The sequence below is a fragment of the Pseudopipra pipra genome, chromosome 9 (assembly GCF_036250125.1).
Source record: "Pseudopipra pipra isolate bDixPip1 chromosome 9, bDixPip1.hap1, whole genome shotgun sequence".
In the NCBI taxonomy this organism is placed as follows: Eukaryota; Metazoa; Chordata; class Aves; order Passeriformes; family Pipridae; genus Pseudopipra; species Pseudopipra pipra.
The window spans coordinates 13,680,019-13,693,603 of record NC_087557.1 but is presented as its reverse complement, the minus strand read 5'-3'; the positions used below and the strand labels follow the sequence as shown (position 1 = coordinate 13,693,603).

At 39.0% G+C, this 13,585-nt stretch overlaps 2 long non-coding RNA genes across 5 annotated transcripts in view; both read left to right on the top strand.

Annotated features, from left to right (window-relative positions):
- The window catches only part of LOC135418895 (uncharacterized), a 34,659-nt gene extending 22,431 nt beyond the window's left edge, over positions 1-12,228 (top strand). Inside the window, exons 4-5 of the long non-coding RNA XR_010432727.1 lie at positions 8,559-8,633; positions 12,027-12,228. This is a non-coding gene — a long non-coding RNA (uncharacterized LOC135418895). The remainder of the gene's footprint in view (positions 1-8,558; positions 8,634-12,026) is intronic.
- A 930-nt stretch (positions 12,229-13,158) lies between these two features.
- LOC135418893 (uncharacterized) overlaps positions 13,159-13,585 on the top strand; it is a 75,721-nt gene continuing 75,294 nt past the window's right edge. For all 4 annotated transcript variants that reach the window (XR_010432726.1, XR_010432724.1, XR_010432725.1 and 1 more), the window contains exon 1: positions 13,159-13,274. This is a non-coding gene — a long non-coding RNA (uncharacterized LOC135418893). The remainder of the gene's footprint in view (positions 13,275-13,585) is intronic.

Sequence of the window (13,585 nt, the reverse complement as noted above, 5' to 3'; positions counted from 1 at the left end):
CTCATAACTATACAACAGTGGTTATTTTCTTGATGGGAATGTAAATTTATTATAGTCCAGATGTAGCATAACCTAAAAGACCAGCAATGCAACTTTAGGGCTTGAAGCTCTATGGCCATCCCTTTGCTTTCAATGAATCTATATACAAGCTGTTGTTGCTCAGGCACAGAAGGTTTGAGATGTTTGCATTCATGCATACACCACCACATTCTTCCTTCAGGTGTCTGGACAAAATTTCATCTGTTTCTGGAGCTCTTTTATGTCACTGGACTGTAGAATATGTCTTGGAGACAGATGTTGTTCTTAACTGCTGGACTTTATAGTCAGATTGTGTTGTTAAAGATGCTTTTTAATTGACTTGGTATTTATCCCACGTACAGCATATAATTCAACTGTTGTTTGTATCCTGGTATACCTTGAGGTGCCCATGGAGATAAAAGCTTGTTTAATACCCAACATGCTGGAAATTTGTATTATGAAAAAGTCCTTGCCCTGAAGAGTTCTATAATTTTCGACTAACATGATGTGAAAAACAGGAGGAAGGAAAATGGAAAGCATGGGGAAGTGAAATGAGTTGCCCAAGTTCTTTCAGCTGGTTTCCAGCTTGTAATCCAGTCCCTGAGCAATGAATCACACTGCTTACCAAAGGCCAATTTGTGAAGGAATGAGCTCCTACTGCGAAGCAACAGGCTAGTACATGCCTATTGACTTCCCTGCCAGATCTTCCCAGTCTTGGCTCTATGCTGTGCTTTGCTACTCAGCACAATGTCCAAAAACGTTCACAGCATAGCTCAGAGGCAGCAACAGACTTGGAGAAAGCCACAGATTATGCTTTTGTGTGTGTGTGTGTTCTGGATGCATGTATACAAACTCCTCAGGATGGCAGAATATTACAAACAGCTACAACTACATTTGATTAATGTCTTTCTCAAAATCCACTTCGAAAAACAGCCTCAGGTATTAAAATGATTGACATGTAGTGCTAATCAGAATGATGCATATTTTTAGGATACGAGAACTCTGGGCTAACAGTTCTGAGTCTAGAAGTGCTTACTTTTTCTCATAATCAAAGATACACTTTTCCTTCTGCAATCTTAGCATCAGACTTCCTGAACCCACTGGGCTCCCGTCGGGGTTTATGGTCATATATTACTGAAGAACAGTGGTCTTCTCCTTTTAAATTGAGCAAATATGGAGATATTCTTACTTTCAAGTTCTGTGCCTTTTAAGCTATTGTGATGCTTAGTAGAGATTCCTTTAAAAAGATTCATTCTTGTTGAAGTTTGCTTTCTTTCCTATTATGATTCCTTCATTGCATATATTAGATACTGAATTTGAGTGAAAACATCAAAAATGTGTTTATGCCAAATGCTCTCAAGTTCTGAATCCTATATTCTGTGGATCGTAGGATGTGCTGCTCTGTTGTCTTTTACTTTTCTCCCCTGACAATTTTATTTAAAAATAGCCAGAGAGAAACAGACAGCGTAACAAAAGGTCCACACTGTACCATATCCCCTCCTCCAGCCCTAAGTCCCTTGTTCTAACAGAACTCCTTTCCTTTCCCCTTTGATTTGCACAAATCTACCTTCAGAATTTTTCAAACATTGCAGTGCATTAAACACTACAGCAGATGGTGCTTTTTGACGATGCCTTTCTACATGAAGCAACATTTTGTAGTGTATGCTGCATTATCAAAAAATCAAACATGTAATTATGCAAATATGTATGCCTTTATAATAATCAAGTTTTATTGTAAATGGTTGATGCACATCAATTTGATCCTGTAGTGCTGCTTTAAGTGCAGTTTAAGTGGCTTTTCAGTGTACCCAGAGGCAACACAAATGCATCTCTGGAATATTAATAAAATCCTGAATCTTTGAGACACCAACTGGTACAGCATTGCTTATACTGATTGAAACTAAATGCTAATCCTTTCCTTTATTTAAAAAAAAGTACCCTTTGTTATTTAAAACACTGATATTAGTGCAGTATAAAGGGCCATTTTATTTTAAATTGTATTGTAGTGTAGTTGTTAAAATAATGCCTAATCATACTGTATTCAGATTCTACAATGTAAATTTGATGAGACAAGAATCTAATAATTTTACAGGCATGAATACAGAGATGTAGATTAATATGTCCAGTTTTTATATTTCTGTAAATTTATTAAGGAAATATCTGTTTTTATATTTCAATCCTGAATGTTGCAGCTTCCAAGTAACCAATTCCTGAATGTTGGCTAGAGATGGTTTTGCTTGTGAAATTCAGTGAGCTAGATACTCGTGGGAAAAAAAAAAATCAGCAAGGATTTTGACATCCATAATGAAGTGTAAACTTTATTACTGATCTGATCCTGGCTTTTATACATCGGTTAACTTCATTGGTCTAATGACAGCCGTCTCTCTGAATGCACACATACAAATTCTGCTGTGGTTCGAGTCAGCAGATGGGCTGTGGATACAGATAAACCAAGACTGTAAATTATGTTTTGCCTGTTTGTTCCTCCTGTTCCGAAAGCAGGGCATGAAAGGAGGAGATTGCGCTGCTCACTGAGAGAAAGCAGTAGATATGCCATGTCCCCCTTACCCGTTCCAATAGGCTGGGTGTTTATTTTTGGGGGTTGCTATGAACAGAAGCTCTGTCAACCTGGACTTTCCCCAAAACTAATTTCCTGTAAACTTTGTGAAGCTTTATAAGTTGAGATTTCACTCTGTAAAATTTTTGCCTTCCTTTTGGATCTCTGTTTACAATTTACCTTCCTCACCATCTCTTTGTCTTGCAATTTTTTTTTCAGGGTGCTGGTTGTTGTCTCTCTGCCCTTTGTCCTTCCCCTGCCTCTTTCAAAGCTATTTTTTGATTCCTCTCTGTGCTTGTCTGTTACTCCCCTTTGCTTTTTCCCCCTCACAGATTTTGCCTCCTCTGTCAGCCTTCTGCTCCTCAGATTTTTTTCCAAATGTTTCTCTCAGTTTCCCCATTTGGTTCCTTAGTCCTTCCACACGTGTGTATTTCCTAGCTCCCATTCTGCTTTCCACATTCCCCTTCCAGGTTTTACTCTGTCTGATTTCTGTGTTTATCTTTTTTATTTTCTCCCCGCTTTTCTCAATTGAGATTGGTTTAAAATATTGCAGGAAAAGCTGCTCTTGTGAAATTTCATCCAGATTGCTCTCAGAGCAGCTGCTGTCCTGGCACTTCCAATACCGAATCAAACCTGAGCCTAGGGGATAGGAGGTCCTTAAAGGATCAAAGCTCAGCTTCAGAATACTACCCAAAACATTGGCAAGCAGAATATGAATATAAAACCACAGGTGATAGCAACTGAAACCTCTTCCCACAGTTTTGACATGATCTGGTATTTTAAGAGGGGGTGGATGGTTTGGGGTTTTGGTTGTGTTTTTTTTTCTTTCCTGAAATAAGGGATTTCCGTCTCCTCTCATTTAGCATTCTTGTGACTCCGAAGCAGGGAACAGACATCATGCATTTAGAGAAGGCCCTAGGGCCCCTAAAATTTTCAGTACATTTTCACTTTTTTTCTTAACATATAAGCTCACATAAATACTAAGTTTTGAAAAGCTATCACAAGAAAATTCTGTGTTAATTAACTTTCTGCTCTTACTGAGGCAGCAGATTACTTAAAGTAATCAGAGATGCTGAAAAACAACTGAGGGAATTTTCTAACCTGAAAAAAGCTCTTCAGGATCTTCAAATTAATAGAAACATTTTCATAAAATTATAAAGTTGAAATACTTAAAGGAACAAATTTGTAAAATAAATTACTCCTGCCCTTAACTTAATTCTCATGTATGCAAATGTGAGAGCAAAATTTATTACCAACGCAATGAAAATTGCTGAGTTACCGTTTTTATCAGCTATGAACGCTGAGAACTCTTCTTTTTAGCACTATATTTTTTCTCATTATCTTAAATGACATTTATGGTAAAGCTACTCGCTTTTGAAAAAGTAGGCCTTTATATATAAATCCTGTATGTCTGTAGCACTGAATCAGAGAAGCTGCCTGAGTTAACTTATTTGATTATTCACAGAAGAAACCACCCAGGCTCCTGAAGTTCAATGAGCAAATGGTTTTTCCATAAATCTGTTTGTATGTGAAAAATCTGTAAGTACTATTACCTTTGGATTGCATTTAATATTCAGAAACCTAACAATACCCTGCTCTGCTTCTGATTTTGATTTCAGTTGCATGGCATTTCAATCTTAATTTAAACACAATAATAATGAAATCTACATCCAATATCTTGATTTCATTTGTAAAGCCATCTAGATGGCCACACAATTTGGTAGGTTTTTTTCTTAAAGGTTCTGTATTGGGAATGCTTCAGACATGCTTTGCCTGGGTCTTCTGTGGGGCAAACTCTTAATTAAAAGAGCATAGAATTTGAATGTGATTTTGCACTGCTGAAAAAAAAATAGATAAAACTATAATTTCATAAATGGCAGTTTGAAATATTTTATTAAAGATCTGTGGACTTACCAGACAAATTACAAAAGATCTGAAAAAATATTTTTAATGGAGTAAGGCTTGATATATATACTTTATGAAATGATAGGCAACATTCTGTCTTCAAAGAGAAGTTTGAAACTCATGGTCAGTTAATACAGTATTTCATAAGATATTTGTCTTTCCAGGCTGCATCAGTTACATAACAGTGAATAAACCATGACTAAAATAACAGCTCAGCAATTGCCTGGTGTTTTGTTCTAGATATGCAAACATCTGATTACTGGTGTGGCTAGCAATCCTATAGAAATCCTTATGCAAGCAAAGAAGTTTGGTTCAGGCACAAGGGATTTTACTTCTAGCTTATATCCAGTGGTGTATAGGTTGTCCATATCTCTTGGTTTACTTTCAAATGTGTTTCCAGACTTTATCCTCTATTCTACCTTCTCTGGTGTTCTATATTAGACTGCAATTACATCTTAAGTTACAGATCTTGAAAGGAGTGTGAACAGGGTCTTAATGTGGTTAGAGATTGCAGAACCAAAACACTTAAAGGCTTCAAAACCCTTATGAGCTCCCATTCCCTGCTTTGCACAGTGAAAATCAGCTCATCACTTTGCGGTGAAGGTATTTGGTACCTTCCCAGGAAATACTCCTCAATGTTTCAGTTGCTGAATTCCTCACAAGACCTTCAAATGAACACTCATTCTCATTATGATTTCTTCTGGTTGGCTGAAATGCTTTAGCTGAAATGCTTTAGCTCTGACCATTTATGATTCTGTTTACTCTTTTAGGGATAGCTTATCTGAATGCAAAACCTAAGATGTGTCAGTGCAGGTGTTTTTACATGAAGGTAGCTGGCTTAATGATTGCATTGAAAATAAATATATCATCATGATACTCTGTAGAGAAAAAAAGGTAAATACAGACTGTTTGTGTTTTATTTTTTAATGAATCCTACTAAAAACCCCTGAGATTAGCTCAGTTGGTTAGAGCATGGTGCTAACAACACCGAGGTTGTGGCTTTGATCCCCATATGGACCATTCACTTAAGAGTTGTACTCGATGATCCTTGTGGGTCCCTTCCAACTCAGAATATTCTGTGATATAAATCCCACCCTTTACCATTTCAGTCTTTTAAATTTCTCTGCAGAGAAATCTGTCTTAAATTTAACAGAGATTAAAATTAAGAATTTTTTTTCCCATGGAGAAACTGAAGGGAACTAATATATTGTTTTGTACTGATTAATTTTATTCTAAAATTTTTTATACATTGCTTATAGGTGCAGCAAAAAAAAAGAATTTTGTCAGTAGAATGACAAAATGATTTCATCTCTATGAAATCATGAGTAAAACCATATTTTCCCCAATCAGCTTTCTGGTATACTTGTCTACCAGGGTAAGCCCAGGTGCCATCACTGCAGCACGGTGTAAAGGTTTGGAGCCTTGGTGTAAGTCCCAGGTGTGAAAGCTGTCCCTGCAAGGCAGACACAGGCTCAGTGCGCATCCCTGTCTAATTCCAGAGGCTCCATCTTGGCTCAGCCACCTGCAGTGTGGGCAGAAGGACTTCTCCTTTTCCTGGGCTTTAGAAGACAGTCAGTAACTGTCAGGTGATGCGACAAAGGCAATGGCACTCCATGGGTTGGTAAAAAGGTACAGAGAAAGGCTTTTGTGAACATTTTAACTACGTTGTTGGGTTTTCCCCTCCTTTCCTCCTCTGGAGGTGATAGAGGGCTGTATCTTCTTATGGGTTTAAGAGAGCAGTTTCAGCCATTCCCCATACCTTAACTATCTGAAGAAATAAGTAAACCAAAGTTATAGGAACTAGTTAAATAGTCCTGAAATAACACCTGCTACAGGCTGTGTTCAAGAATAGGTGTGCTTGGTTAGTAGGATATTAATCCTGCAATTCCTTGTCTGAGTGAACTTCTGAGACCTGTGAAATTCTGCTGAGAGCCCTGGAACTTGCCATGACATTCTGCCCACATGGAGGGGGCAAACATTTCCCAGAAATGCCAGCTGCCTGGTGACCTGTGTATTGGCTAATGGTGTAACTCAGACACGGTCACTCCATTCATAGATGGATGTCTCTGCAGTTGGATTCCTGGCTATGAGGGACAGGTCTGTCTCACTTCTGGCGGAAAGCTTCAAAAAGTTGAGTTTTCTTCTCAATATATCTCTGAAAATACTGAAATTCCTTATTGAACTGTATCTCTTGCTGTTTTCAGACTAGTCCTGTGTTTTACATCTAGATTTTCTTTTGAATCTGAAATTCAGATACAATTTCTAAACTTGTTTGTTGCTATGTTCTTAAAAAAACCTGTAGGCTGAATTTCAGGGACATTTCCACTGATACTTTGTTCAAGAACTATTTATAGTTCTGAGAAGTCTTCTTACAACAGTTCTTTGGCAGACTCTCTCTTGGCATCTTTGGGTTTTAACTTTGAAAAGGAGAGGGGTTTTTTGTCCCATTTCCAAGCAAAATGAGACCCCCATAGCTGGGCTGCTTTTCTTTGCTTCCCTTTTTCAGTGCCTTCCCTCAAATAATTGCTGAGCCAGTTGATCAATTTCAATCAAATACGACAGAAAGAGAGAGCTGTGAGACATGAAGTTTAGGAAGAAAACAGGTACTTCAGTATGTCCGAGAGTCCCAGATAAGTGCTTTTATCAGGGAACAGTGATCCAAAAGCCAGGAGCCAGCTCACCAGTCATCTCCTAGACTTTGCACCAGTCTCAGCAGGGGCTGTTACCTGCCCCAGTGGAGAGGTTCATGAGAGGTGCTTTGGGAACTAGCACCTCAAGGACACTGGAGGCCCCAAGGGACAACGGCACAGTGAGGTGTTTGTCAGGGGATGTACAGTGAGATATTGCTCAGGAGCAGCCTGTTACCTTGTGCTTAGGTCTCTGTGGTGTGATGGCAGCCGTGTAATATACTTTACAAGAGGACCAAAGAATATACCTACCTTGGGGTGGCTAAGTTATCCAGAACTGTCAATGAAATGTTAAATAATTAAATTGTTTTAGCTATTACTTGTAAGTGAATGCTGGTTTTAATTGCACTTTAATAATGCCATGCCCTTTATAACCAAAATTAATGTTTTCTGTCTCTCTGTTTTTGAAGTACATGTCAGTTTAATTAAACTATTAATGGTAGACGGATTTTTAAGTACTTTATATTCTTCATTAAATTGTATCTGTTCAACAAGCATAAACAGGAAAATAGACTCAGTTAGAAGCAGATTCACGTTCTGCCTGATAAATCATTCATCATCAGATAAGATGATGAGGCATGCTTGTTTTTTTGTAGGCTCACAATGATAAACAAATCCACTTTTATATTGTAATATTTATTGAGTTCATAGAAAAATAAACAAGACTGTTCACTTTTCATATCAACAACAGCCCTGAAAGCTGCTGTTTGCATTTATGACTGGTCAGTCAAGCAATATCTTGATGCTCTGAGGGTCAATCTTAGTTCATTTTGTCTGAGGTGCTTGTTAGCAGAGCATTTCTCTGGTCTAAGATATAGTTCTTTCAGGGCCATTCAAATACAGTAATAATGAATATTTCTACTGTTCCTGCTGTGTTACCCAATTGTGTCTGGAAAGAATTAAAATATCTTTTGATTTGGCAGAAATGATATATTTATAATGCAAATGTTGAGTAAGTCTCAGTCCTTGTAGGATCCATTGCAGAATCCATTGCAGGAAGGCTGATGAAAACAATTTTTTTAAGATTGTACAAGACAAAATTATGGCAAAGTCATTTCTTGTCCTTTGGTAAAGTCTGCAAGTGCTAGTGGGCTGTTAATGGGCTAACAGGCTGAAATTAGGAAACACTGCAGCAACTGCTTGTGATACATTCCTGTACATATTATACAGGCAGACAAAGATGTAACTGGTTATAATAGAGACAACAAATGTCCTTCCTTTGTGTGGCAGATCAATCAATAGCCAGGCATGTGATCTTGTTCACTATTATGTTAGTAATGAAACCTTCTTGTGATGTGACAACTGTGGAATAACATTTGGTCACAAAGCTGGTGTTAACAAGCACAACTGGCACTCTGGTAATTAGACTGATTTCTGGTCTACTTTCACAGATTGTCGATAAATGCAGTAAACAACAGGCTGCTTTCTTTCAGAAGAAGTTATATGAAGTTGTCATCCATTTGATGGTATGTACTGTACTCTCCATCTTTTATCAGATTCTGGCAAGGTGGAGATGTGCAATATCTTTCTCGATAAAATAATGTTTCACAGCAGAAACTTTATGTGCATTGTTCAACAATCACCTAATTAACCTCAACCTTTTTTTCCCTTGGGAAGGGCGTTTATTTCTCAGTTACAGGTATAGGCAGTTAGATGGAGATGTTCTCCCTCAAATTTTCAATGTTCTCCCCTCTGATAAAGCTGTGTCTGCTGTGTACAGCCATTAATATTGTTTAAGAATAAACTGAAATATTAAAAGCCATTGGCTTGATTTAAAGGCCAAGAATACAGATCTCATACAATTGTAGTATAATTTGTTACATTAAACAAAATAACTAAATTCAGCCACAAATGTGCTAGCCAGCTTTTCCGTCGCCAGTTTAGGACTGTTATGTCAAATCTCAGTTGCTGTGGTTTGCTCTTTCTGTAGACCTGCAGTAGTGGAAAGCTGAACTGTTGTTTGTTATTTTCACCTTCATGGCAGAGTAAGAGGGAGTGAGACCTCCTTCCCTAGACCGTGTACCTCCTCCAAGCCTACAGGCTGGCTCTGCACATAGGAAAATGAGTGAGTGCTGTGATTCTGCCTCCTCTACTTCCAAAGCAGAAGAATTGAGTCAACTGAGATGTGTCTGGGGAGCTGCTCAGCTAATTTTGCATTGGCTGCATGGCAAAGCTTAAGCTGGAGGTACAGTAACATGGGCACTATAAACCAGAAAGAGTTTCTATGCTTGCTCTCCTTTTACAAGGTACATTCAGAAACAGTGGGAAGGGGATGGCCAATAGGGACAGTGCCGTGGCATGACTGGGCACTGGTGCTACCTGGCACTTTGCCCAGATCTGCTAAGACCAGATCCATGCTGATTTCAAGAATCCTTACTGGTATGATTTGACTGAGAAGGGTTTTTTCTTGTGCTGAGCCATGCTTTGACCACTTATTGTAACCAAATTCACTTTGAAAGATTGAGAGAGCAGTGAGCATTTCTTCATGGCCATTATCAATATTTGCCAGATCCTAATACCCTTTACAACCGATGAAAAGCAGTAGGAGCGTTTTACAGTGGGTACCTAATTTTATGCAGGATTAAAGCAGGAAGATGCCTCATTAGTAGTCAGTGAACATAAAAACTAAATTCACACTCATAAACCAGGGAGAGGTTTTGGACAAGTTCACTGAGCCATAGGTATCAAGAAGTTAGAGGATATAAATAGCAGTGAATGCAGAATGCTAATCTGAATTGCTGGAAACAAATATCAGAGGTGTCTGCTGCTACTCCCTTCAGAGCATTCTCTGTTCTGACAGACCTGAGCTCTGCCTACCTGGAAAACCAGTAGAGAGCAATAATCAGTGGGCAACACCAGGCTGGGAATTTTCTTGGTGATGTTTCTTGCACAGGTCCTGGGGAGGCAACACAACTCCTTATGGGTTGGGTCCAGTTGGTGTATCAGACCTTCCATTCCTCTCAAAGGGGAGTTGCCAGTGACCACTACCTTTCTTTTTTTCTTAATTGAGGAGGTTGTGATGTAGGAGGTAGGCTACCTTGCCCTAGGTGATGCCTCCATCTTGGAAGAACCTTCATCTGTATTCTCATTTCACTGGTCCTCAGGTTCCAGGGCCTCATATGTGTTGTATAAGGAGAGGTAAGTCGGGGCTCCAAGCAGAAACCCATTTCCACTCCACACAGTCCTAGCTTGGCTGGGAAGGGACTACAGGAGGGCTAGGTCTGACCTCCTAGTGAAAGCAAGATCAGCCATGAGGCCAGACCAGGTTGCTCAGAATTTCATCTGGTCTGCTCCTGTGAACCTCCAAGAATGGAGATGACACAGCCTGCCTGGGATGCTGCTTCACAGCTCTTCCCCTGCCCAGAAATCACACTGAAAGTATAAATGTGTATTTTCAACAGTTTCTTCAGTTCCAACATGATATAGTTTGGAATCAGTGCTTCTCAGAGCTTCATGTAGATTTCTATGGCTAAGCCTCACATCTATTCATAAAAGACTCAAATCTGCTGCTGAGGCAACACCAAGATTGCATTCACCTGTCAATGGGAGTCCATAAGCAATGAATATTTTTTTGCTGCAGGAAGTGAGAAAATAAAATCTTAGCTGATAGGAGGGATGGGGTTCCAGCACCACTAGCTGCATTAGGTAACAAGAGAGTTAATGTGATTTTAAAAAGAGGTGGTTGGTCGAAGCATGTGTGAAACCATCACGTGTTTGGAGAAAGAACCTCTGCACTTGGAAGGTAAGTGAAGAAAAAAGACAGAGATGTTTTGCCATTTGTATAATTTAAGCTCTGTTGTTTTGAGGAGGTTTTACCACACAGATTACTTTGTCTGAGGATGACAATGCAGAGTGTTTCCAGCACGTGGCTGGAAAATCTTAGCCACAGCTGCATGTATTTAGACCTTTTCAGTGCACTGTCTGTACAAAAGGTTTTTGTCAGGAAGAAGCACAGTGTTCTCCCTTCTTAAGTGTGTATTTCACATTCAAAAGTGATTTCTTTGGTAAGATTAAATAAATTCTAGTTTACTAGCTTTGATTTTAAAGAAATGTAAGGAAGAGAGTACAAGTTGCCTTGGCATTTTGTGTTTATTTGTCATCAGTTACTTCTATATTAAATTGTTCCACTTACAAGCTAGTATAATTTTTTTCCTAAGTGCCTGCTGCTCCGTCTAGTTGTGGAAAATGAAGCTAAGTTGTTTATGACCTGAACTGTACTTCATCACTAACCTTCAGCAAATGTACAAGTTCTGGAATGAGAATAAAGCTTCACTGGTGGTAGCACAGCATGAGGCAAAGTATAATGCATATTACTGTGGTGCACCTGTGCTGGCTTTCCCTTGCTTATTGGGATAAAAAGTGCGCTTTATTAGCAGGCAAATAGGTAAAGCTTAAGAGGCCAATCTTCTCTGCCTGGCATATGGGGTTCCCATTAACATTAGTGAGTAAAATGGATATATTTTGACAAGAGAGCAGACACTTGAGGGAGCAGATAAGTGCAGAAACAAGGTGACATTTTCATAGTCACTTTTCAGACCAAAACTGAACTTTTAGAGTCTCTAAATGTAAAGATTGCATAATGTGTTTGTATTACTTAATAACTGTCAAAATTCTAGTGAGGAAAGCCAGGTCTGGTCTCGACCTTTAAGAGAACAAAGTGCCAGTTTCTCCCCAGCCCATGCTTAGGCCTGTCCTCAGTAAAACACCTCTTTGATACCTTTCCCACACCCTTAATAGTTATCTTCTAGTTTTCATCTTCCCTATGGAAATGACTAATTAAACATTCTTTAAGAAGGAAGCTTTGTCACTATGTAGAGATCTCAAAATTTTTTTTGCACCTTTTCACTCTGGTTTTGAAGGCTGTAGTTGCACGCAAGAAGGTTATAAAAGGATGACCACAGATTTTCTTCTGTCGATGGACGGAGGCTCTTCAACCTCCTTTGGTGTTGCAGCCGATGCAGTCCAGACCTGTCGTCAGGGGAGGTGCACTGTGATGGCCAGAGGGAAAGGATCAGCCTCTCACTGAAATGATACAGATGGCAAGTGTTTTCCCAGTGTTTAGTTTAGGTAAAGACAATTCTCTTCATGTCTTTCTTCACAGGTACAACATATGTGTCTTTCCAATTTCTCACTGAAAGTTAGATCCCGAATTTCTAACTTGACTGGATAAGGCAACTTGCCAGAAGAGATGAGAGATCAGCTGAGCAGGTTTCTAAACTCGGTTTACTGGGGAGCCTCAGGCTTATTCTGGCTTTTCAGGCTGCAACAGTAGCCAAGAACATTTATTCCCATTTCCACTTGGCGAAGAAGATTTTTTTTTTCTTCTCTTTTCTTTCAGCTATGTGCTTCATTTCAGTTACTTCTGTCTTTCCAAAATCCAATTACTGAAGAGCTACTTTTTGGATGCCTTTAGCCAATACCCTGTGTGTCCATTTAAAACAGCTAGACACAGATGATGTATAACAGCTTTTTAGTTAAGTGGCAAAACTGAACCCAACCCAGCTAAATCTGAATCAGATGGTTTAAGAAGTTTTTTACTAAATTAACTAAAAGTTATTTATATTCTACATCCAAAGAAAAAAAGCTCAAATATTTGATGATACCCCCCCATTTTTAGTAGGTATTTTTTTCCAATCATAATGCATTTTCATTTCAGAGTGTAAAGTTATTTTTAGAAAAAAATCACTGTGGAATCTCACTTTCAAAATGCTAAAAACCATTTCAACATTTAAAAAAAAAAATCCCTTCTGCTTTTTCAGCCAAAGCTCTGTCCTGAACTGAGCTCAATAACAGGAATTGTCCCCATTCCCCTTTGCCTCAGTTTGTGAGTGAAGGTAGCCCTGTGGGGTGGAGTGGCTGTGTGGCCCTGCCTGGAGTTGTGGTCAGTGCCAGACACTGCTTAAGTGCTGTCAGTGATCTGCTCTGTCCTACATGTGTTACTGCTGTGCTCTGCAGACTCAGTCAATTGATTCCAATAATTTTCCAGGCTCACCTTGAAGTGCTGCATTTGTACCTATGAAGCTCCTATGATCACAGTGTAGGCAGGGCATGATTAAAGAAGAAGAGCCCACCTTTCTGCTGCCCAGCCAAGTTTCATGAACTTCTTGGTAAATTCAAAACCTGGTTACTTTTACAGTGTTTTGGCTGGGGAGATGGTTTCCTGACACATTTGAGGTCTCTTGTCACTTGGAAACATTGAGCCAATTTAGCTAATGTTTTAATTTTTGTTGGATTTATAATTGTGGTCATGTGTCAAGAGGTCAGTTTAGAAAGCTTGGTAAGCTGGAAAAGCTAGCAACAAATCGAATCAAGTGAATATCCTTTCATTTCAACACCTTTTCCTCTCCTTGTTTCAAGCCCAGAAGGAGGCCTTAAAGTTGATGAGAAGATAAATTCAATTATAGTTAAAGCTAACTTT